This window comes from Mobula birostris, chromosome 12, assembly GCF_030028105.1.
Source record: "Mobula birostris isolate sMobBir1 chromosome 12, sMobBir1.hap1, whole genome shotgun sequence".
Classification (NCBI taxonomy): domain Eukaryota; kingdom Metazoa; phylum Chordata; class Chondrichthyes; order Myliobatiformes; family Myliobatidae; genus Mobula; species Mobula birostris.
The window spans coordinates 76,292,717-76,315,777 of record NC_092381.1 but is presented as its reverse complement, the minus strand read 5'-3'; the positions used below and the strand labels follow the sequence as shown (position 1 = coordinate 76,315,777).

Below are 23,061 nucleotides of genomic sequence, written 5' to 3'. Positions count from 1 at the left end.
ACCGTACGCCTTCTTAACCACAGAGTCAACCTGCTTAGCTGCTTTGAGCGTCCTATGGCCTCGGACCCCAAGATCCCTCTGATCCTCCACACTGCCAAGAGTCTTACCATTAATACTATATTCTGCCATACTTTAATCAAACAATACAAGATTAACAGCCCTTCACTTATTTAAAACCGGATCATTAAATACTTTTTACACTCTTATTAGGACATATGGAAACCTGATTTAACACGTCATATAAAAGTACAAAATTTCTGTACAATATAGTATTACCTGTATTTTATACTGGAGCAGGACCAAATTGCAATATGAAGAACGCTACATGTTGAGTTCAGGCTGAAATTATGCAGTTAAAAAAACAATGCATCCAAAATAAGCAAAATCTATTTCAAGATAACAAAACGCTGTGAAAAGACTTTGTACTGCAACGAAGAACCTAAGTTTGGTGATCCATGACACATCCAGGCAGCATAAGAAATAATTAAATATTTAACATTGAAGACCTTTGTGACCTAACGAAAACTTACGAGCCGGATGTATGGCAGTTGTAATAAGTTGTAATATACTAATAGCTTACACGTAAAAAGTCACCACAAACTGTATGCCCTGTTTTTGTTTTCGTCTTGAAGAGATTTATGATCTCACTTAAATTAGGTGGTCAGTAAGGGTACAAGCAGTTTTGATTGTTTCAATTACTTTATGGATGTTTCTCTGACAAAACAGTAAATAATGTGGTCTGCAAAGTCTCCCACTTGAAAGTTTATTTTCGTTGTCATTTCTCCTTGCAGCAAATTTCAACTAGATTCATAAAGCGAATTGGCATAAATCTAATTTAATCGGTTTGATGTTGTCGTGGCTGTTTATCTTTTTCCACTGTGTCACTACATGTTGTCGTGGCGTGTTTTTTCATCAGATTTGGGATGGGAGACTTTACCTGCGCACCAAAGGGCAGAAAAATTTGTAACACAGCTGGGGAAATTGGAAAAGCTCTATTGAAGAGGAGGTACAACAGCACAGACGAAAACCCTGCATCGTACAGCACGATAACAATTGACTCAGAGATACTATCTCCAAGAACTGAACAAATAGTGACTACGTCGGACAGTGGCGGTAAAAAGCACTGCGGTAATATGACGGCTTGAGATACAGGGCAATACTAGATACAATGAAAACCCGAGGGGTGACAGCCGCCGGGAAAGCTGCGCGCACACAAACACACCCCCGTGGCAGCAGCCCCGCCCCGCCTGCGAGCGCCGAGCCGGGGAATGCTGGGATGTGCAGACCTATGGCGGCGCGGATACTGCTGGAGTGCGGCGCGTGATTGCTGCACTGACATCAGCGCGCGAGCATCCGGTCGCCAGCCCGAGTCCCGGCTTCGCGCGCGCATTTTCTGCCAGAGAACGGGTGCCGTAGAGTGGCCCGAGGCCGGAGTCGCCAAACGGGTAACCGCAGCGCCGTCGGCCGCCCAAGCTCAGCTTGGTACTTCCTGGTAAGGACATTGTGCGGGCGACCTGCGCAGAGAACTGTCATTCGCTTTCTCCGTGCTCATCTGGCGGCCTTCCTTTTCTAGTTTATTTCATCACTGCTCTGGCCTTGTTGGTTTGACCGACGAACCGCGTCGTTCCCCTGTATTGAGAACAGGTGTACCACTTGCCGGCCTAGAGTCTGAGCTGCTGTTGGTTTATGGCCGGTGCTCCAGTCTTCAGTTGTCACGGTCTCTGAGTACCATCAACGGAGAGGCAGTGCCAGCCGAGCTGCAACCAAACCGCTGTTCTGCCCCTCTTATCCGCCTATTGGCTTTTCAGCGGGCCTGCTCAACCAATTGGTGTTCTGATTGGCTGCCGGGCACGTCAGTTGATTATTTGGCCTGTGCTTTCAATTAATGAAGTTGCTGTGATTCAAAGGACAAAGTTGTCACAGGAACACTTTGGAAACACAAAGGCAGGTATGGCAGGTGATTTAAGAAGGCCATACAATGTTGGCATTTACTGTAAGGGATGAAGATATAAAAGTAGAGAATTTTTGATGCAGCCTCTCAAGTTGCTGGCCCGATTGCATCGGTATACTGCATGGTGTTTTGGTTTCCACAATTAAAGGATACACTGTACTTTGGAGACGGTGCAGAAAATGTTTACCAGCTTGATTACTGAATGAAGGGTTGAGGATTAAAGAAATATTAGGTAGATTGTGGTTATAGTCATTGAAGTTTGGAAGAATCAGAGACACTCTTACTAAAACATGTTGGGGGTGGGGTGAGTTGAAGAGGTTGGCATTGAGAGTGTATTTCCACTGTTGGTGGTGAAGAGTTGAGGGGAGATTTAGAACCAGAGCATAGTTTCCGAATAAGGGATTAACCAGATTGGTTACCGATGAGGAATTTCTTTGGTGGGCTGTGACTCCTGGGAATTTTCTAGTCTTGTAGAGGTTTGGTATCAATGAATATGTTGATGGGTTCACAGATTCTGCTTCTGTTTCTTATAATTGAAACTTGGTTGTTAGGATGAGTAAAGTTTTACTTTGTGAAACATTATCTTGCAGTACTGGAAGAAGGTTGGATGACAGTCTTCTGAAAAGAACAATGGAGGGTGGGGGGAAAAGCTTATCTTAACTGGGTAGGTGATTCAGATTCTTTTAACACTTTTAGTCCTTGACACATTTCATTTACTTTTGCACTTTTTTTAACATTACCTGAAAATGTGCGAGCATAATACATTCATCAGTTCAAGAGGAATATACTTGGAAATCCTCAATATTAAAACAAGCATTTCATGGGGAGATTGCTTCTTGGTACATTGGAACAGTGAATAATTTTTGATTCCTCTAGGATTTGCGTTATAGTAGTTGCTTAGTATCATTTTAAGAATTTATTCCAAGCAAAATGTATAGTTTTCTCTTCCATTATTGTGAAACTTAAGATCTTAATGCATTTTAATATTTTGAAAACAAGGTAATGAGGCTTTTACATTTTGTCTACAAATTTGTCCTTGGTTTTCTGTGAAATTTAAACATACTCTTAAGCTGCACCATTAATCACACAACTATCCCCAACCATCCCTCCATTTTGTTCTGAGAATTGTTAAGGCATGGAGGACTGCATTCAGTTTAAACCTATGACAGCTTGTAATAGAGGAACTTCTTGGTCTCTTGCTGTTCCTTTTTCCACATAGGCACAAGGCCCAATCCTTTTCTTACTACTCTTTCAAAATTTAATGTTTCCTTGTATCTAGAGATACGAATGAAGGAACTTAAGCACTTGTAATAAGCCATTCAACCCATGTCTCTGCTTGCCATCTTTTATCTTTGGTTCACTTTGCTGGTTGTGTCCCTTAAATTTGGTTCCTTGATAGGCCCATCAAATCATATCTGCTGACCTCTCACTTTGAGACTAATTCATGTTCAGGACACCCAATAAGGGAAGGTGTCAAACAAGAGAAAATCTGCAGATGCCGGAAATCTGAGCAACACACACATAATGCTGGAGGAACTTAACAGACCAGGCAGCATCTATGGAAAAGTGTACTTCTGATGTTTCGGGCTGAAACCTGTCAGCAGGGAAAGTGTCATCTTTGTTTCCACCCTGTCAAGTTTTCGTATGTTTCAATAAGTTCGTCTTGCTTAAACTTTTTTCATAGGACAACTCCTTTGCCCAACCCCCATGAACCCTAGGAATCAATTTGGTGAAGCTATTTGTATTCTACTGGAAATCTATCCTTCCTAGGTAGAAAGTGTACACCTGTTTCATGTTCTGTCCCAATGGAGCCTCTGTAATTGGCACATAAAGTTAGTTTGCTAATTCCTTGCTGATATTTCATGGTAATTTGCATATATTTGTATTTAAAGACAACCAGCTCACGCTGAACACCAATACCTTTCAATCTCTCCCCATTTAAAAATTCCTTTTTATTTTCTTTTCTACTGTAAAGTGGTTCATCTGGCATTTTCCACATTGTATTCATCCATTTACTTAATCTGTGTCTGAAGGCACATAATCCATGCTAGTAGCTCGGCAGCAATATACATTGATGTTCAGTTTTCTTATCCTGATTATTGATGTTGGTTATGAACATTTGATATCACAGCATTAAACCCAGTGCCACCCCACCAGTTACAGCCACCAACGTGTTATTTCTGCTGTTTCCTTTCTGTTAACTAATCCTCAATCCATGCTGGTATATTCCTAGTCTTGTGTACTCTAATTTTAATTAATATTTTTTCTTTTGTCTCGTGTGTGTGTGTAAATATATTTTGCTTGTCTGCCCCTCCTGCTACTTATTTATTATCTTCCTAGCTGCCTCATTTGATCATACTTCCAAATTTAGTATTATCTGTAAATTTTATCAAGTCCACCGCAGCCATTTCATGCTAATGTCACTGAGTGGGAGGGGGTTGTCGGTGCCTATTGTACTCCATTCTGGAAAACATGCATATAACAACTCTATTTTTGTCTGTTTACCAACTTTCCATCTGGGCTAGTCTTCCTGAAAATCATATGAACAAGATCTGATGCATTCATTTTATCTTCCTTATCTTCCTTTCTTAAGCCCATCACCCCTGCTGGGGCATAGGCCACCAACAGCAGTTCGGCAGAGTGTTCTGTCGTGGGGCAGTCCTCTTCTTTGAAGATTCTTCCTCTTCGGGGTGAGGCCTCTGGAGCCTCTGTTGGAGTTTCTGTAGCTCTGGGGTTTTAAAAGGGATGGTGTTGCTCACCCCATCCCGAGCCCCCCTCCTTTAGCATCTGAGCTTGGGACTGTCCATGGCAGAGTTTTATCCACCTTATGACTGAACAAAAAAAAATCAAGTAGATCAATCAAATGCTGTTTGCTGCTTTCAGATCTCTGCTGGCTTTCATTTAATTCCACCTCCTGCCTAGTTATTTTGTTCAATTTTGTTGGTTAACTTTACATGAAGTGAACAAGCAAGACATTGTTAGCATTTTCCATTACAGAAATTTATATTTGTTTGCTCTGTTATTTGAAGTAGTTCTGACAGAGATGAGTTGACTAAACTTTGTTTCATTCTGGTTTTTTTATAGATGTGTTGACATGCATGTGAAATGAAAACTATGCTTTTTGAAAATATTGTTCTTAATATTGATTAATCTTTATGTATAAAGAAATGCCTCCAATCAACCATTTTTGATATTTACCTTGCAGTATTTCATCCTGTTTCCCCCCAGTCTTGAACAGCGCACAGGATGATTTTAACTTCATCTCTGAAGGCTCAAATCTTTTTTGGTCTTTTATGGTTGAATAGTTTAGTTTAGCCATATAACTCTCTTCTCCGATAATGTTTTTTCTCTTCTTAAGCACAGTTTCCAAGGCTAGATCAGTGAACTGATTGTGTGTATTGGGCGGTGGAAGGAAATCGATGGAGAGAGTTGCATGTCATTTTTATAGATTCAATTTGCGTTCCTATTGTTTATAGCCATTCCTGTTGTTTTAATTCAAATACTGTGGCTTCTTGATAGCTCAAATAAAAAAAAATGCTAACTTTCTCTGGAAGGATGTTACATAAGGGTGTAGGAGCAGACATAGGTTCTTTGTGTTTATTCTACCATCAATAAGATAATGACTGATCAGATCTTGCCATTGATTCTGTTTTTCTACTCTTACTTGAATTCGGTTCGTTTCAAGTCCAGTGGCATCATGCACTTTTTAAGTGTTATTTTTGATAAGTTGGTGTCTGGGTATTTAATGTCTTTTTCGGAGGAATTAATTCATTCTGAACCCACTGAGTCTAGTGAAACCAAAAATTCTCTGGTTCAGCTGGTTGGTGATTAGTGGAGTGACTCTGATAATTATTTTTTTTTCTCTCTAACAGTACTCAAATAATTTCTGGAACAAAAAACAAACCACTGGAGGAACTCAATAAGTTGAGCAGCATCAGTTTAGGAGGCAGAGGACGACTGTATCAGGGTCTGAGTGGAGAGGAAGGTAGTATAAAGAGGAAGAGCAGAAGGATGAGACAGGCTGGTATGTGACAGTACTAAGGAGGGATAAACTATGATGGGAGAAGGAGCTAGGTGGGGGCTTCCACCTATCAGCACTTGCCTGTGTCTCAATAACTCAACCCCTTCCCCAACCCCACGCATGATTTTATGTCATATCTGTGGCCTAATTCCATTTATCTGTTGTTGGTAGTTGGATGTTGCAAGGTTACTGATCTATCATACAGAGACTGGGGCCATTGTTCTGGAAACGAGTTCTAGTACCACCGAGGGAGTTGGATGAAGTTGTATTCAAATAACTAAATAAATCTGGAATAAAGAAAATCCATCATTAATAGCAGTCACAAACCATTGGCTTGCTACAAGAAGTTATTTGGTTAATTAATTCCTTTAAAAAATGTTGCCCTTATCCAACCTATTTTGTAGCTGACTGGAGATCCATCAATGTCATTAACTCTAATTCTCTTCTCACTTCAGTAAGGGATGATAAAATATTTCTGACTTGTCAGCAGCACCCACAACTCAGAATTGAACTTAAATCAGTTCAGATTTAAAATCAACAATTGATTGACATTGATTGCTTTCTTCCAAAGATAGCTCAGCTTCCACCTCTGTTTCCATTGAAAGTATTTTTTTTACCGAATTGTTGAAGGCATGGTTGCAAAGTTTTGATAAAAACAAGAGATTATGTGGACGGTGGAAATCTAGAGCAGCGCGCACAAAATGCTAAAGTAACTTAGGCAACATGTATGGAGGATAATGTGAGAGTAACCTCATCATGACAGTAGAGGAGGCTACGGACTGACATGTCGTTATGGGAATGGGAAGTAGAATTAAAATGGTTGGCCGCTGGGAAATCCCGCCTTCTGTGGCGGATATAGTGAAGCTATTTGACGAACTTTTTCCACAGTCTACGTCAGTTCTCACTGATGTAGTGGAGACTGTACTAGGGGTTGCAAATTTCTGCTTGTGTACCCTAATCCCAGGCAGCAGAAATACATTTCCTTTACCTATTTCCTTTATCTATTTACCTAAAAGAAATACATTTCCTTTACCTAGTTCTCCTCTGATGTGAAATTGAATTGAATTGACTTTATTTCTTACATCCTTCACATACATGAGTAAAAGTCTTTACATTACATCTCCATCTAAATGTGCAATGTGCAATCATAGTAATTTATAATAAATAGGACAGTCAATATAATATAGAGTACACTCAAATCAGCACGGGTTCATCGGTCTGATGGCCTGGTGGTATTTCCTTAAATAAATCTTAGAGATAACAATCCCATTTTTATTCAGCATTCCAATACTGAAATACTTTTAATCAAAAGTAACAAATGTCATCCTTTCCAATTGTAATAAAGATAATACTCTTTTGACTTCATTATAAAACCATTGACATGATCGGCCACAACGTCTTCATGTACCTTTCTACTATTGTTTAGTAGGAATGGAAGCAGTCATAGTTTTAGGTTAATCACAGTCAGAGAATCACTTGGTGTAGTTTCTCCTTTAGCTTCTACACTGTGACTTGTAATATTCCTGAAGGATCTCTCATTTGGGGAGCTGCCCCTTTGCTGAGTTCCATGGTGTCCTTTAGTAAGCATTCAGCAATACACTGAAGTTCAGCTCTACATTAGTACAGTTCCTTTTAATTTTTTTTAGTCTCAAAGTTGTCAGACTACATGTTCAACATCCTTCAGTGGATGAACAGATATTTTTGCTATCTACGTATATGACAGTTGAAACCATTGCCAAGGCAACCATTCAAAATTGAACCAGCTTGTTTGCATTCTTTTGCAGTATTCTTGACCTTGCTTTAGGTATTACAGATCCTTTCTATTATTTACTCAGCTATTTTTCTCCAACTATAGCTGTCCGACATTATTTTTTACCCTCCTTCTCCTCTTCATGTTCTGCTAAAACACCAAACTGTGCCACTCTTTACCTCAACTATTCAAAAGCATTCTTATCATACATTTTCACTCTACCGTCTATAATCTTGTCATCCAAACTTGTCCTAGTCCTGTTTAGGCATCCCTTCAGTATATATATTTTTAATCATTATGGATTTTAAATCTCTCTTTAACCTTGCCCATCCTGTTTCTTTGTAATATCTCTATTCCCACCATGGGCCTGACTTTTGTTAATTGCAGTTTAACAATTACCTGGTTGTATTCTAATTAGCTTTTGTATGTATAACAGTTTAATATGCCTCTAGTGGTGTTAAAAAGTATAATTCTAAAGCTTCTGTTCTTTCATTAAGTGGCTAATATTTTCTCATTGGTTAACTTTTTACTGCAGTAATGAATAAGTATTTTCTAATTGAATTATTGTTATCTATAGATTAGAATGGAATTTTCCTTCTCTCTAAGGTATAAAAGCAGCTGTTTTGTGCTAGACATTTTCTTTCTCTTGAGAGTAGTGAGGCCAACTGTCACTGTTTTGTTCCTGTTCTATCAACCCTTAATAAAATAATCGTGAAGCAAGTTTTAGGCCTTGTTCCTGACTTCTAAAAGAATCTTGGATTTAAAGACCAGAGTCCAACACTATCAAAGCCCCAAACTCTGTAATATCTTCTCTAAATCTCTTTGCCTTTCTATCCACCAGATATTCTGTAAAGTTTACCGTAGTCTCCTTGATTTGTGTTTTTGCTCTTCTAATTCAGTGTCACCTTAAGTGGCTGTGTCATATTTGGTTTTTAATACATCAAAAGGGAACTGGGTAAGTAAATGAAAAAAAGAGAATTTACAAAACCACGGGAAAATAGGACTAATTGAATGGTCTTTACCTTGAGATTTGATGGCTTGAATAGCCCCTTTTCATACTGTAAGTATTGTGTGTGACCTGTCTAGGGTTTAATTCAGTTGCTCTAAAGATTATTCCACCTTGATTTTAGGTATCAAAGCTAACATTATTTTATCATTATGATTATTGTCTGTTATATCAGACTCCATAATGATGCCAGTTTAAGTATTTATTTCTAATGTTTCAAACTTTGTACATTTTAGTAACTTCTTGTTATTCCTTTTCTTGTGTTCAAAGTGTGTGACTTCCTTGTCTGCATTAAAAATCAATTTAGCACATGCTTACCCATTGCTTGATTGATTTTTTTTGTACATTTGTGATTCCATCTGTGTTGTCTCTTTTCTCCCTTCTTCAACAGTCACTCGGTGTCAAGGATGACTGTTTTCCTTTTGAGTTTTGTGGGATCTGAGATGGTTGGAGTCCTCTACTGATCTGTAAGCTCTGCCAAAGATGCGGCAGGTGGAGTTTGACAGGGTTGTGTGGGCTGTTGTATGCTCTTGCTATTGTTTGCAAATGGCTTCCAAGTGCTTCTGTCATAGAGATTCAAAGTACTCAGTGCCTTCCTAAATGTTCCAGATCCACCAATCTTTGTTACTGGCAAACTGTCCTTTTATCTCATCTGAGCTATTAATAAATATGATGAATTGTTGAAACCTTGACCAAGGAATAAAGTGCTGGTTTAAAAAGAAGCTTAAAATGTGCATTTATGGGATGGGTGCTGTCAAATAATGTATTCTTCAGGGTTGATTCCTTTTCAGACTAAATTCATGTACTCTTATATCTTGGGTTAGGGTTGTATGCACAAAGTGTCATGTTTTGATTAAGAGTGTAGTCTTGGTTGCTGTTGGAATGTATTACTCTATTGTTGGATATGCCATCTTTTGGAAGAGATGCTGAATCAAGGCTATGAAATAGTTGAATACGCCTGTGTTGTACTGTTTGAAGAAGAGGGAGAATTTTTATTTAGTATTCTCATGTTATTCCCCCTTCAGCCCTAACAGATTTTCTGTATGTATATTTATGATGAACATCCACAAACTACAAGTTACCATTTTTGATTACATTCTTTTTCCCACCTCTCTTTGAACTCATTCTTTGTTTCTATTTGTCACTGTTACTGGAGTAACCTAAGAAAGGTCTTTGCTATTGAGCCTGCTTGCTAGCAGTTAAATTGGTAGTTAATTTGTCAACAAGAGCTGGCATTTTCTATCTCCCAAAACCCAGAGAAAAAAGTGATAATTCTGAGATGGAAGCAGAATGTCAGTAATGGCGGCTTGTGTAGATCATTTGTAGAGCTACAATAAATTTAACTCAGAAGAAAGCTTTGTGATACTTGTTTGAACTACTGCATTAAGGTTTACTTCAACATGTGAAAATGAAACAGATCAGAGCGAAGAATACTTTTAAGTAGCTTATGTACCCCTTTGAAATGTTTTCCAATGTAATGTCAAAAGGAAGTTATTTTGTGGGGGGGGGGGGGAGAAAGAAGTGGCATTAATTCCATGCTTTTATCAAATTTAGGATATCCCCAAATGCTTTACTGACACTAAGATAGTTATTTTACAAGTATAATGGTCAAAACACAGCAGCCGGTTTCCCTTAAGTTCAATGGATTTTTAATTTTCTGGCTAGTCTGATCTTGCCAAACCATTGATTAAGCCCATATACAAATGAAATGTATGATTTCCATCAATTTGTCACGGCATCATAATTCAGTCAGGTTAGTCCATGCTGATTTCTCTTGATTAACACCTTCTTTTGTAAGTGTTAAAGTGTTAAAATTGTAATTTTTAGCTGACTGACTTGTAATACTTTGGTCTGTTCACTTCAACACTTTCAGCAGTCTTCCAATCCTTGGGCACCAATTATGTAGCCAGATAGAAAAATGAATGTGCTAGAGGTGCTTGGCTCTTGTTGGAAAGGAAACGTGGTTAGTGCTTCAGATCTGACCTTTCATCAGAGGTATTGAAAAGTAATGGTTAGAACTTTTACCATTTATTCATTCTTTGCAACGTGGGTGTTAATTCTATGTGAATCTTGGTATTATATTTTTAAAGTTACTAAATGCTTTAATGTTTAATCTCCCCCAACATTTATTCCTCCACTATTTCACATTTATTTAATGTGTTTCTGGAATCCCCTGTAGAAACACAGAAAACCTACAGCACAATACAGGCCCTTTGGCCCATAATACTGTGCCAAACATGTCCTTACTTTAAAAATTACCTTGGGTTACCCATAGCCCTCTATTTTTCAAAGCTCCATGTACTTATCCAGGAGTCCCTTAAAAGACCCTATCGTATCCGCTTCCGCCACTGTCACTGACAGACAGCCTATTCCACACACTCACCACTCTCTGCAGTTTAAGAAAAAAACACTTACCTCTGACATCTCTTCTGTACCTACTTCCAAGCACCTTAAAACTGTGCCCTCTCGTGCTAGCCATTTCAGCCCCGGGAAAAAGCTTCTGACTATCCGCACGATCAGTGACTCTCATCATCTTATACACTTCTATCAGGTTACCTCTCATCCTCCACCGCTCCAAGGAAAAAAGGCCGAGTTCACTCAACCTATTCTCATAAGGCATGCTCCCCAATCCAGGCAACATCCTTGTAAATCTCCTCTGCGCCCTTTCTATGGTTTCCACGTCCTTCCTGTAGTGAGGTGACCAGAACTGAGCACAGTACTCCAAGTGGGGTCTGACCAGGGTCCTAAATTAGATTATGAGAACACTGAGTCCTCGTTTATTGTCATTTAGAAATGCATGCATTAAGAAATGATACAATGTTCCCCCAGAGTGATATCACAGAAAAACAGGACAAACCAAAGACTAACACTGACAGAACCACATAATTATAACATATAGTTACAGTAGTGCAAAGCAATACCATAATTTGATGAAGAGCAGACCATGGGCACAGTAAAAAAAAAAAAAGCCTCAAAGTCCCAATGGACTCCCGAGTCCTCGATAGCAGGCGGCAAAAGGGAGAAACTCCCTGCCATAAACCTCCAGGCACCAACAACTGCCGATGCATTGGAAGCACCAATAGTTGTAACATTACCTCTCGGCTCTTACACTCAACCCCACAGTTGATGAAGGCCAATGCACTGTATGCCTTCTTAACCACAGAGTCAACCTGTGCAGCAGCTTTGAGTGTCCTATGGACTCAGACCCCAAGATCCCTCTGATCCTTCACACTGCCAAGAGTCTTGCCATTAATGCTATATTCTGCCATCATATTTGACCTACTAAAATGAGCCACCTCACCACTTATCTGGGTTGAACTCCATCTGCCACTTCTCAGCCCAGTTTTGCATCCTGTCGATGCCCCACTGTGACCTCTGACAACCCTCCACACTATCCATAGTACCCCCAACCTGTCCTTTTCCAATTCTTCCCACTTGCACACCTCCAGAATTTGTTCACTTATCATTGCTTTGTGATGTGTTAATAGAAGCATATAAATCTTGTTCGAAGTTCGGCTCTGAACTTTGAAATTTCCTCAGTCTTTCCTCTAATTCAAATTATTCCCTAAAACTTGTACTTCATTTCCTAGTACTTCCTATGGTAGCTATGTACACATGTGCGCATGCACCGGTCGTGCATGCAGCCTGTTACAGTTGCTCCGTAATTTTTTACTTTTAAACTTTTTAACTTAGTTATTTGTTTTTTTTTCACACAGTAACACGTTGAAGCTGCACCCTCTCTAACATGCTGGTGGAGAGAGTTTTACTTGTTTTTTTAGCGCTGGAATTAGTTACATTTGGATGTGTCTCGTTAGCTTGGCAGCAGGATGGCCGCATTGTTTATTCCAGGGAACAATTGATGGCGCTCATGCCCGCTGGTTTAGCGAACAGAGCAGCAGACATCCCGGCTGAAATCTGGAGGAAAACACACAGAGGATGCAGAGGGGGATCAAAAAGGCGAGGGAAGAGGACTGGGTTGAGACAACAGAGGCTTATGGAGAAGGGAAGTTATAAGCCGTGTCTCCCCTCTCTCATCATGGGAAATCTGAGATCGCTGGGGAATAAAATCGACGAACTGACGGCGCTTGTCAGGAGTCAGAGAACATTTTGGGAAAGCAGTGTCATGTGCTTTACTGCGACGTGGCTGCACGAGGACATACCTGATCAAAGCGTTTCCATAGGTGGCTTCCAGACCGTTCGAGCTGACTGGAATTGCACTGAGAGCGGTAAGCGTAAAGGAGGGGGGCTGGTGGTTCTGGTAAATAACAGATGGTGCAATCCTGGGCATATTACGATCAAGGAACGGGTCTGTAGCCCGGATATTGAACTTTTTGCTGTTGGACTCCGGCCATATTATTTGCCAGAGGAAATCTCGCATGCAATTGTGGTTGTTGTGTACATCCCTCCCTCTGCCAACCCAACATCGGCGTGTAACATCATTTACACCGTCATAGCCAGATTACAAACCCAGCACCCGACTGCCCTCATTACCATCTCGGTGACTTCAACCAGGTTACCATGGCTAGAACACTGCCCAACTTCACGCAGTATGTGAGCTGTACAACCAGAGGGGAGAGGACTCTGGATTTGATGTACGCTAATGTTAAGGATGCATACAGCTCCTCTCCCCTCCCCCCACTGGGAAAGTTAGATCACAACCTGGTGCATCTAAAACCCTGCTACGTTCCTCTGGTGAAGAGTAAACCTGCAACCTCGAGGACAGTGAGGAAATGGTCGGAGGAGGCTTATGAGGCGCTCCGGGGTTGTTTTGAGGTGACAGACTGGCAGGCACTCTGTGAGCCACATTGAGAGGATATTGATGGGCTCACAGAGTGCATCACTGATTACATCAACTTCTGTGTGGACTGCAATGTTCCGACAAGAACTGTCCTTTGTTATTCAAATAACAAGCCATGAGTGACAAAGGACATTAAGGACATCCTGAACGCTAAAAAGAGGGCGTTTAGAGATGGAAACAGGGAGGAGCTGAGGGCAATACAGAGGGACCTGAAAGCCAGGATCAGGGAGGCTAAAGACAGGTACAGGAGGAAGCTTGAGCGGAAACTCCAGCAGAACAACATGAGAGAGGTCTGGAGGGGGATGAGGACCATCACTGGGTTCCGGCAAACTAGCAACAGAGGAGCTGAGGGCAGTGTGGACAGGGCCAACGAACTTAACCTGTTCTTTAACAGATTTGACATTGTGACCCCTGCTCATCCCCCACATGAGCCATCTGTTATCGGCCCCCAATCAACACATACTCCACTCTCCCCTCCTACCCCTCCTCACGGTGGGCTTCATGGCTGAACAGGTGAGAAGACAGCTGAAACGTCTCAACCCAAGGAAGGCTGCAGGACCGGATGGTGTCAGTACCAGGGTGCTCAAAGCCTGTGCCCCTCAGCTATGTGGAGTACTTCGCCATGTATTCAGTTTGAGCCTGAGGCTCCGGAGGGTTCCTGTACTGTGGAAAATGTCCTATCTTGTCCCTGTGCCGAAGACGCCGCGCCCCAGCGGCCTCAATGACTACAGACCGGTGGCATTGACCTCCCACATCATGAAGACCGTGGAGAGACTTGTTCTGGAGCTGCTCTGGCCTATGGTCAGGCCACACTTAGATCCCCTCCAGTTCGCCTACCAGCCCCGACTAGGAGTTGAGGATGCCATCATTTACCTGCTGAACCGTGTCTGCGCCCACCTGGACAAGCCAGCGAGCACTGTGAGGGTCATGTTTTTTGACTTCTCCAGTGCGTTCAACACCATCCGCCCTGCTGTGCTGGGGGAGAAGCTGACAGCGATGCAGGTGGATGCTCCCCTGGTGTCATGGATTCTTGATTACCTGACTGGCAGACCACAGTACGTGTGCTTGCAACACTGTGTGTCCGACAGAGTGATCAGCAACACTGGGGCTCCACAGGGGACTGTCTTGTCTCCCTTCCTCTTCACCATTTACACCTCGGACTTCAACTACTGCACAGAGTCTTGTCATCTTCAGAAGTTTTCTGATGACTCTGCCATAGTTGGATGCATCAGCAAGGGAGATGAGGTTGAGTATAGGGCTACTGTAGGAAACTTTGTCACATGGTGTGAGCGGAATTATCTGCAGCTTAATGTGAAAAAGACTAAGGAGCTGGTGGTAGACCTGAGGAGAGCTAAGGTACTGGTGACCCCTATTTCCATCCAGGGGGTCAGTGTGGACATGGTGGAGGATTACAAATACCTGGGATACGAATTGACAACAAACTGGACTGGTCAAAGAACACTGAGGCTGTCTACAGGAAGGGTCAGAGCCGTCTCTACTTCCTGAGGAGACTGAAGTCTTCTAACATCTGCCGATGATGCTGAGGATGTTCTACGAGTCTGTGGTGGCCAGTGCTATCATGTTTGCTGTTGTGTGCTGGGGCAGCAGGCTGAGGGTAGCAGACACCAACAGGATCAACAAACTTATTCGTAAGGCCAGTGATGTTGTGGGGATGGAACTGGACTCTCCCGCAGTGGTGTCTGAAAAGAGGATGCTGTCTAAGTTGCATGCCACTTTGGTCAATGTCTCCCATCCACTACATAATGTACTGGGTGGGCACAGGAGTACGTTCGGCCAGAGACTCATTCCTCCAAGATGCAGCACAGAGCGTCATAGGATGTCATTCCTGCCTGTGGCCATCAAACTTTACAACTCCTCCCTTGGAGGGTCAGACACCCTGTGCCGATAGGCTGGTCCTGGACTTATTTCATAATTTACATATTACTATTTAACTATTTATGGTGCAACTGTAATGAAAACCAATTTCCCCCTAGGATCAATAAAGTATGACTATGACTGTGACTAAACGTCCAATTACATTCAGTTATTCTCCTGTGAAGTGTACACTGATGTGTTGAATCCTTAAGTCCTTTGGTAAAGGAATTGCAAATTTTTTGCTTCATGCTGTTGGGCTTCAGATGGCTGGTTTCTCTCACTTTGACAACTGCAGCTCATACTTTTATCAAGTTGCCAAGAGAGGGAAAAAAAACAAAAACAAACCTTGAGTGTGTAAAGGCAAGCACCATTACATATTCTGTCATAGCAAATTATTACTCAATGGTTCTGGTGGTATGAAATTGTTTAGTTAATTCTGATTGTAATGTGGTGATGCTTTTTGATTTTTTTGAAACAAGGAATTAGGTAAGCTTTTTAAAAATATGCTTGAAACTTAAGGTAAAAGTTTAAACAATCATGCATGTATTCTTCCAATCAAACAAGATTTACGTGGTTCTAGTAGCACATATAGCAGCAATAAGCTGATGTCTTAATATGGACTTGCAGTAAAATGGCACCTTCAGTCACACCTATAATTTCCCTAAATTTACCTTTACTTTGCTTTTATAAAGAATCATATACTCTTGCACTAATTCAAAGTTGTAATTACTCAAACCTATGAATTCTATTTACTCACATACCTCATTCTTGTGCGGATCAGCATCTATTCATTGCTATTTTGCAGCAGAGACTGTACTTGAGTAATTGATATTATATAGTAGATGAGCTCTATAGATATAAATATTTCCAAAATGAATTATTTCATGTTCATCCATATTGAATTATAGGACTTCTTAATCTGTTTGAACTCCCTCAATAGTGACCTTTGACGAAACACCTTTATGCTGTCTGCAAATTCTGAAATTCTGCCATTTTGATCTGATTACACATTATATTTGTTTCTCATTTGACTGAGTTTTAAACCTATGGGCCCTACTTTGTACCAGTGCACATTGAGCAAAATGTTAGGTTTCTCTATGCCAATTTTACTTTTTAGCTTGTTTTTACATTTTTTCCAAAACGTTTGACTTTTTCTAACAGATTTTAACTGTAACTGCTGAAAAGTATTCATTGGTGTTTAGCAACGTCATGCCATTGGTTTTCACCATGACTGCTTTGGATGAATATTCGACATGTACTGCTGATCCTAACCCATTTTCATCCCATTTAAATGCAGGGAAGGACAATTTGGCATTTCATTGACATTTCATCATTGGCAAACTTTACTGCTTATTTTGTAAGCAGGTTGGGATCTCTATTTCCTGGCCCAAGTCCTGTTTGCATACATTGACATAGTTTTGCCCTCTTTTGTTTTGCAGCTACCAGTTGCTATTCCAATAATTTAGGAGTGAACATAGTAAAAGAAAATATACAGTGCAAGATGAAGGTAATTTCTTTTAACATTGTATGACAAAATGCTTACTAGCCAGCCCATTGAGCCCGTGGAAAGTACTTATAATACCACACTAATCCCTCAGTAACTTGAAATTAAAATGAACTTCTAGCAATATTTGACTTTTATTGGGTTTTAGAAATGTTGCTGAAATCAACGTCACATTTTTCCCTTTATAATATCTTTTTGTTGCATTTGTCAATTAAATAAGAAAATTGAGTGTGAAAAGCCCGTTAAACTTTTAGTTAGCGATCATGCTGTGCCCTTTTTCAAAAGAGAATGCAATTTGTATTCTGGCAGCCCAAATAATGAAAACTGAATACATGAGGAGAAAAGCACAAAGGAATAAAGGAATTTGGAAGTAACGTTTATCTTAGTTTGAATGTACTTTTAAAGCATTGGTGCTACAGTTTGAGCTGTTTTATTTTAGATAGTGGATATTGATGTAATGTAAACTTTATGATATTTTGATGGATAGCCATGAGGTTTGTTGCAGTAGGAAGGACTTTACTAAGCATTTTAAAATAGTTCAAACTGTGCAATTCTCTGTGTACCTTGTGCTCCAAAAGTAATGGAATTGTTTGAGTGTTACATGTTTCAATTAAATATTAACAGAAAGCTCCAGCAAATAAAGCTTAAGCTTTATTCAGTGATTTGCATATTTTTTGCAGGTTTATCTTAAATGAAAACAGAGTTAACATTCAATGTGCAAGTTTCTATAGAAGCCCAAATATATGAAGCCTTGTTGATTTGTGAAAGCTTGTAACTGAGGTACAGTCGACCTTCACTAATCCGACTACTGTAATCCGGTTCTTTTGGAAATCCGGCACTGATTATGCTTAATGTGATCCTTCTGTAATTCGGCATTTCCACTAATCCAGCACTTTTTAGGTCCCAACGGTGCCGGATTAGTGAAGGTCAACCTGTATTACTCTTTAGTTGAAAGAATTTCATGTAGTATCTGATAACTCAAAAGGCAGCAGATCCTGTTGAAGCAATGTATGCGTATTTTAATCCATTCCCTCGTATAGCATGGATTTGCTGTATTCCTACATTTTCACACCTTTGCAATTTCTGTTTCATTTGAACGCAGTTCATGTCAAAATATGGGTGGCAAAAAAAGCTGCAGGTATTTGTGACTTTTGAACCATCTTAAAGAGCATCAAGAAGTGGATAGAAAATTAATTTTCAAGCTGGCTGGTATTTTTGCTGATGGTCATAGAGTACAACAGCGTAGAAACAGACCCTTCATCCATCTAGTTAATGCTGCAACATAATTCTGGGGAGTCCCATCAATCTGCACCTGGACTACAGCTTTCCACACCCTTCCCATCCATGTACTCATCCAAACTTCTCTTGAGTCTTGAAATTGAACCTACATCTAGCACTTGCGCTGGCAGCTCCTTCCACACTCACACCATCCTTTGAGTGAGGAAGTTCCCCCTTGGGTTCCTGTTAAACATTTCACCTTTCACTCTTAACTTATGACCTCTAGTTCTAGTCTCAACCGACCTCATTGGAAAAAGCCTGCTTTACCCTATCCATACCCTTCATAATTTTGTACACTTCCATCAAATCTCCTCTCAGTGTCAAGCTCCAAGGAATAAAAGTCTAACCTAGTCAACCTTTCCCTATAACTCAGGTTCTCATTTCCCAGCAATATTGGTGTAAATTTTCGCTCTGCACTCTTTCAATCTTATTTGCATCTTTCCTGTAGGTAGGTGACCAAAATTGCTCAGAATACTCCAAATAAGGCTTCACTAACATCTTATACAATTTCAACAAAACATCCTAACTCCTGTATTCAATACTTTGAATTATGAAGGTCAATGCGCCCGTTGCGGTTACTTTATAAAATACCACAAAAGGGCTGAGAGGCTACACTAAAGGTAATCAACACTGTATGATGCAATTCCAAATAATGAATTTCCAAATTGAAAAAGGTGCGTTTGATCCTTTGTTAGGCAACTAGCAAAGATGAACGATCTTGTATCGATAATAAAACTAATGAAGCTAAATTAGCGATATAGTGATCTTGGCGTTCAAATCAGTGTAATAAGTGTTCTGATTAGCATTATCAAAATTAGAATTCTATACGTATTTAAGTGATCAACAAAAACAAATCACTCAGTGGCTTACACCCTCACAACAAGACTAAACTAAACAACCAACTAAAACAAAGCTAGATTTCATAACTATACTCATTTGCTTCTACCATGCTGCAACCCACGTGACAGGTTACCATAATAATCACGCCACAAAATACAATATTTACAGAAAATAGATGCATGACTCCTTCAGTGCCAAAGGCTTTCTTTATGTCCCTATCTACCTGTGATGCCACTTTCAAGGAATGATGGATTGGTATTCCCAAATTCCTCTCTTCTACTGCACTCCTCAGTGCCCTAACTTTTTCTGTGCAAGTCCTGCCCAGGTTTGTCTTCTCAAAGTGCAACACTCTTACAATTGTCTGCATAAATTTCTGTTTTTGCTATTTTTCAGTCCATTTTTTCAGCTGGTCCAGATCCTGCTGCAAGCTATGAGTAATCTTCCTCACAGTCCAATACACCCCCAATCTTGGTGTCATCTGCACATTTGTTGATCCACTTAACCACTTTATCACCAAAACATTGATACAGATTGCAAATGCAATGGACCCAGCACCGATCCCTGTGGCACACCACTAGTCACAGGTCTCCAGTCAGAGAGGCAACCACCTACTAGTGCTCTCTGGCTTCTCCTGTGAAAGCAATGTTGAATCCAGTGATGAGCAGTTAAAGATTATATCCAAAATACTAAAATTTCACAAATGTAGGGTTTTAGTTCTGACTTTTGAAGATATTCAAGTTTTATGTTAATACCCTCTTAGTTAATATGGAACATGTATTTATTTTATGATATATGGCTCATCCTTTTGCTAAGTTGAATGATATGTTATGGATTACGGATTCCACAACCCTCCTGGGTCGTAAGGGCGCTGTACAGATGAGCATTGCACCAATTTCTCCATTTCTCAGGGTTGTAAGCCTGTGTTGTGGCAAAGTTCTCTCCAGTCCACTCTGCAATATTGCCTGCCCATTTCTTCCTCTGTCTGTCCCTTTTTCTTTTCCCCTGCACTGAAGAATGGTCTTTGCAAGTCCACTTGATCTTGTTATGTGGCTATACCAGCTCAGTTTCCTCTTCTTTACTGTGGACAGTAGATCTTTGTAGTGTCTCATGTGATGGGTGATGATTTTTCATACTTCATCGTTTGAGACAATGTCTGTTTGGGAGATGTCAAGGAGACTTTTGAAGCACCTCATTTCTACCGCCTGGATAATCTTTTGCAGTTCTGCTGTCAAAGTTCATGATTCGTATGCATACAAGAAGATGGCACAAGTGCATGCAGGAGTTACAACTTGGATATGAGAGTGATGTTATCGTCTCTCTAGATTGATTTTACTTTAGCCAGCATTGCTGTTGTTTGGGCTGTCCTTGCAAGAACTTCAGGCTTTGATCCATTCTGGTTGATGATGGTGCCAAGGTACTTGAATCGTTTGACAGTCTCTTGTTCTTGTCCACTGACTGTGATTTTTGTTGTGATTGGCTCCTCACTGTTTCTCATCAGCTTGGTTTTCTCTGCACTGATCTCCATGCCATATCTGGTAAATGTATTGTCCAGACGGTTCACAAGGCAGGCCAATTCATCCTCACATCCTGCCAGCCCATCAATGTCATCTGTGAAACTGAGGTTAATTATGATATGTCCTCTGATGCTGACTGTGCCAATATGGTCTTCCAGGTATCTGTCATTATTTGCTCCAGGAAAATATCAAATAGCGTGGGTGAAAGGAAGCAGCCTTGTTGGACTCCAGCTGATGTGTGGAACAACTCTTCGACTGTGCCTTGAGCAAGTACCGCAATGCTAGCTTTGGTGTAGAGCTGCTTGATGGTTTGAATCAGCTTCTAGCCCAGGTTATAGCTCTTCATTGTGGCCAGAGTGCATCATGCCGCCACCCTATCGAATGCCTTCTTGAAGTCAATGAACATGTGGAAGATGTGGAAATTGGTGTGTTACTAATTTAGCTGAGTGGTGTAATAACAACAACCTCTCACTCAATATCAACAACACCAAGGAAACGATTGTAGGCTTCAGGAGAAGGAAACCAGAGGTTCATGAGCCAGTACTCTTCGGAGGGTCAGAGGTGGAGAGGGCCAGTAACTTTAAATTCCTGAGTGTTGCTATCTCAGGAGACTAGTCCTGAACACATCATATAAATATAGTTGCAAAGAAAGCATGGCAGCACCTCTACTTCCTCAGGAGTGTGCGGAGCTTCGACATGTCATCAAAAACCTTGACAAACTTATATGGATGTGTTGTGGGAAGTGTATAGACTGATGGCATAATGGCCTGATATGGGAACACCAATGCCTTTGAACGGAAAATCCTACAAAAGATAGTGGATTTAGCTGAGTACATCATATGTAACGCCCTCCTATCCATTAAGCATATTTACATGAAATGTTGCCAAAGAAAAGCAGCATCCATCATCAAAGGTCCTCACCACCAGACTACGCTCTTTCCTTGCTGCTGCCATCAGGTGGAAGGGACAAGTGTCTCAGGACTTGCATCGCCAGGTTCAAGAACAGTTACTACCCCTCAACCACCAGGCTCTTGAACAAAAGGGAGTTATTACACTCATTCTATTTCTGGTGTTCCCACAACCGCTGGTCTCACTTTAAGGACTCTTTACCTTGTTATTTCATGTTCTTGTTATCTATTACTATTTATTTTGTATCTGCATTTACACAGTTAATCATTGATCCTGTTTACAGTTACTGTTCTATAGATTTGTTAAGTATGCCCGCATGAAAAAGAATCTTGGGGTTGTATGTGGTGACGCGTATGTACTCTGATAATAAATTTTACTTTGAACTTTGATCTTTTACGTTTGAGAGAAAACTGTCCGGGGAATCTTCATTGATATCTTTAGCAATTTTTTTGGGAATTTGAAGTGGCTGGTGAGGCCAGTAGAGGAACTGTAGACTTTTCCACAGAAAAGGCAGGAGATGCCCAGCAATATGGACAGGTGGATAGTTTGCAAGGTGATGGATAAACAATTTTTATACATAGTTTAACTATCAATCTGAGTGCTTTTTCTCCACAAAGTGAAGTCATGGGCCAGAGATTCCTAGGAGTTTATGGGAATGTTGCATTTGTTTATGGAGTCTTGGAGGACATTTTTGGATGTTTTCTTTTGCCTACTTGGTATCTTTTCCCATGACAGAACGTGGAATACTGTTTCTACAATTGCAATAGTAAGTTAGGTCGTGTAATTCAAACAGTTTAGTACAGAACAATGCAAAAAAATGCACTGGCCCTTTGACACATGATAACTGTGTTAAGCATGATGCCAAATTAATCCTATCCTGTATGTGATTGATACCCACCCATTTTCTGTATGTTGATGTACCTATCTAAATGTTTCTTAAAAATTGCTATTTTATCTACTTCTACCACCCCTTCTGGCATGCATGCCAGGTACCTACTATTCTGTATACAAAAAAAAAACTTTCCTTACACTTAAGCTTTTCTTTTTCAGGTTTAAACTGTTCTGTCTAATATTTAACATTTCCACTTTGGGAGGGGCACGTGTGGATGGGGAAGACTTGACTATCCACTGAACTGGGCCTATGATTTTTTTTATACTTTCATGTTGTCCCTCAGTCTCTGGCACTCCAGAGAAAGCACTCCTAGTTTGTTCAACTTCTCTTTGTAGCTAATGTTCCTTAATTTTAGCAACATCCAGTTAAATGTTTTTAATGCCTTTTTTTATACTGCCTGTGCCACGTGACAATGAGTATAGGAATAGAGTGAGGTGGAGGATAAATGCGTGGCTGAGGGATTGGAGCAGGGAGCAGGGATTCAGATTTCTGAATCATTGGGACCTCTTTTGGGGCAGACGTGACCTGTACAAAAAGAACAGGTTGCACTTGAATCCGAGGGGGACCAATATCCTGGCAGAGAGATTTGCTAAGGCTACTGGGGAGAGTTTAAACTAGAATTGCTGAGGGGTGAGAACCGAACTGAAGAGATGGAGGAAGGGGTGGTTGGCTCACAAATAAAGAAAGCTTGGAGACAGTGCGAGAGGGTGGATAGGCAGGTGA

General features: G+C 40.6%; 1 protein-coding gene across 8 annotated transcripts in view; it reads left to right on the top strand.

Annotated features, from left to right (window-relative positions):
* The first annotated feature begins 1,254 nt into the window (after positions 1-1,254).
* Positions 1,255-23,061, top strand: part of nek7 (NIMA-related kinase 7) — a 227,554-nt gene continuing 205,747 nt past the window's right edge. For 4 of the 8 annotated variants that reach the window (XM_072274169.1, XM_072274168.1, XM_072274171.1 and 1 more), the window contains exons 1-2: positions 1,258-1,492; positions 16,841-16,908. The gene's annotated coding sequence lies outside the window, so the exon portion shown is untranslated. Of the gene's footprint in view, positions 1,493-16,840; positions 16,909-23,061 lie in introns of all 8 variants that reach the window. The other 4 variants (XM_072274173.1, XM_072274172.1, XM_072274176.1 and 1 more) reach the window with 3 other exon arrangements.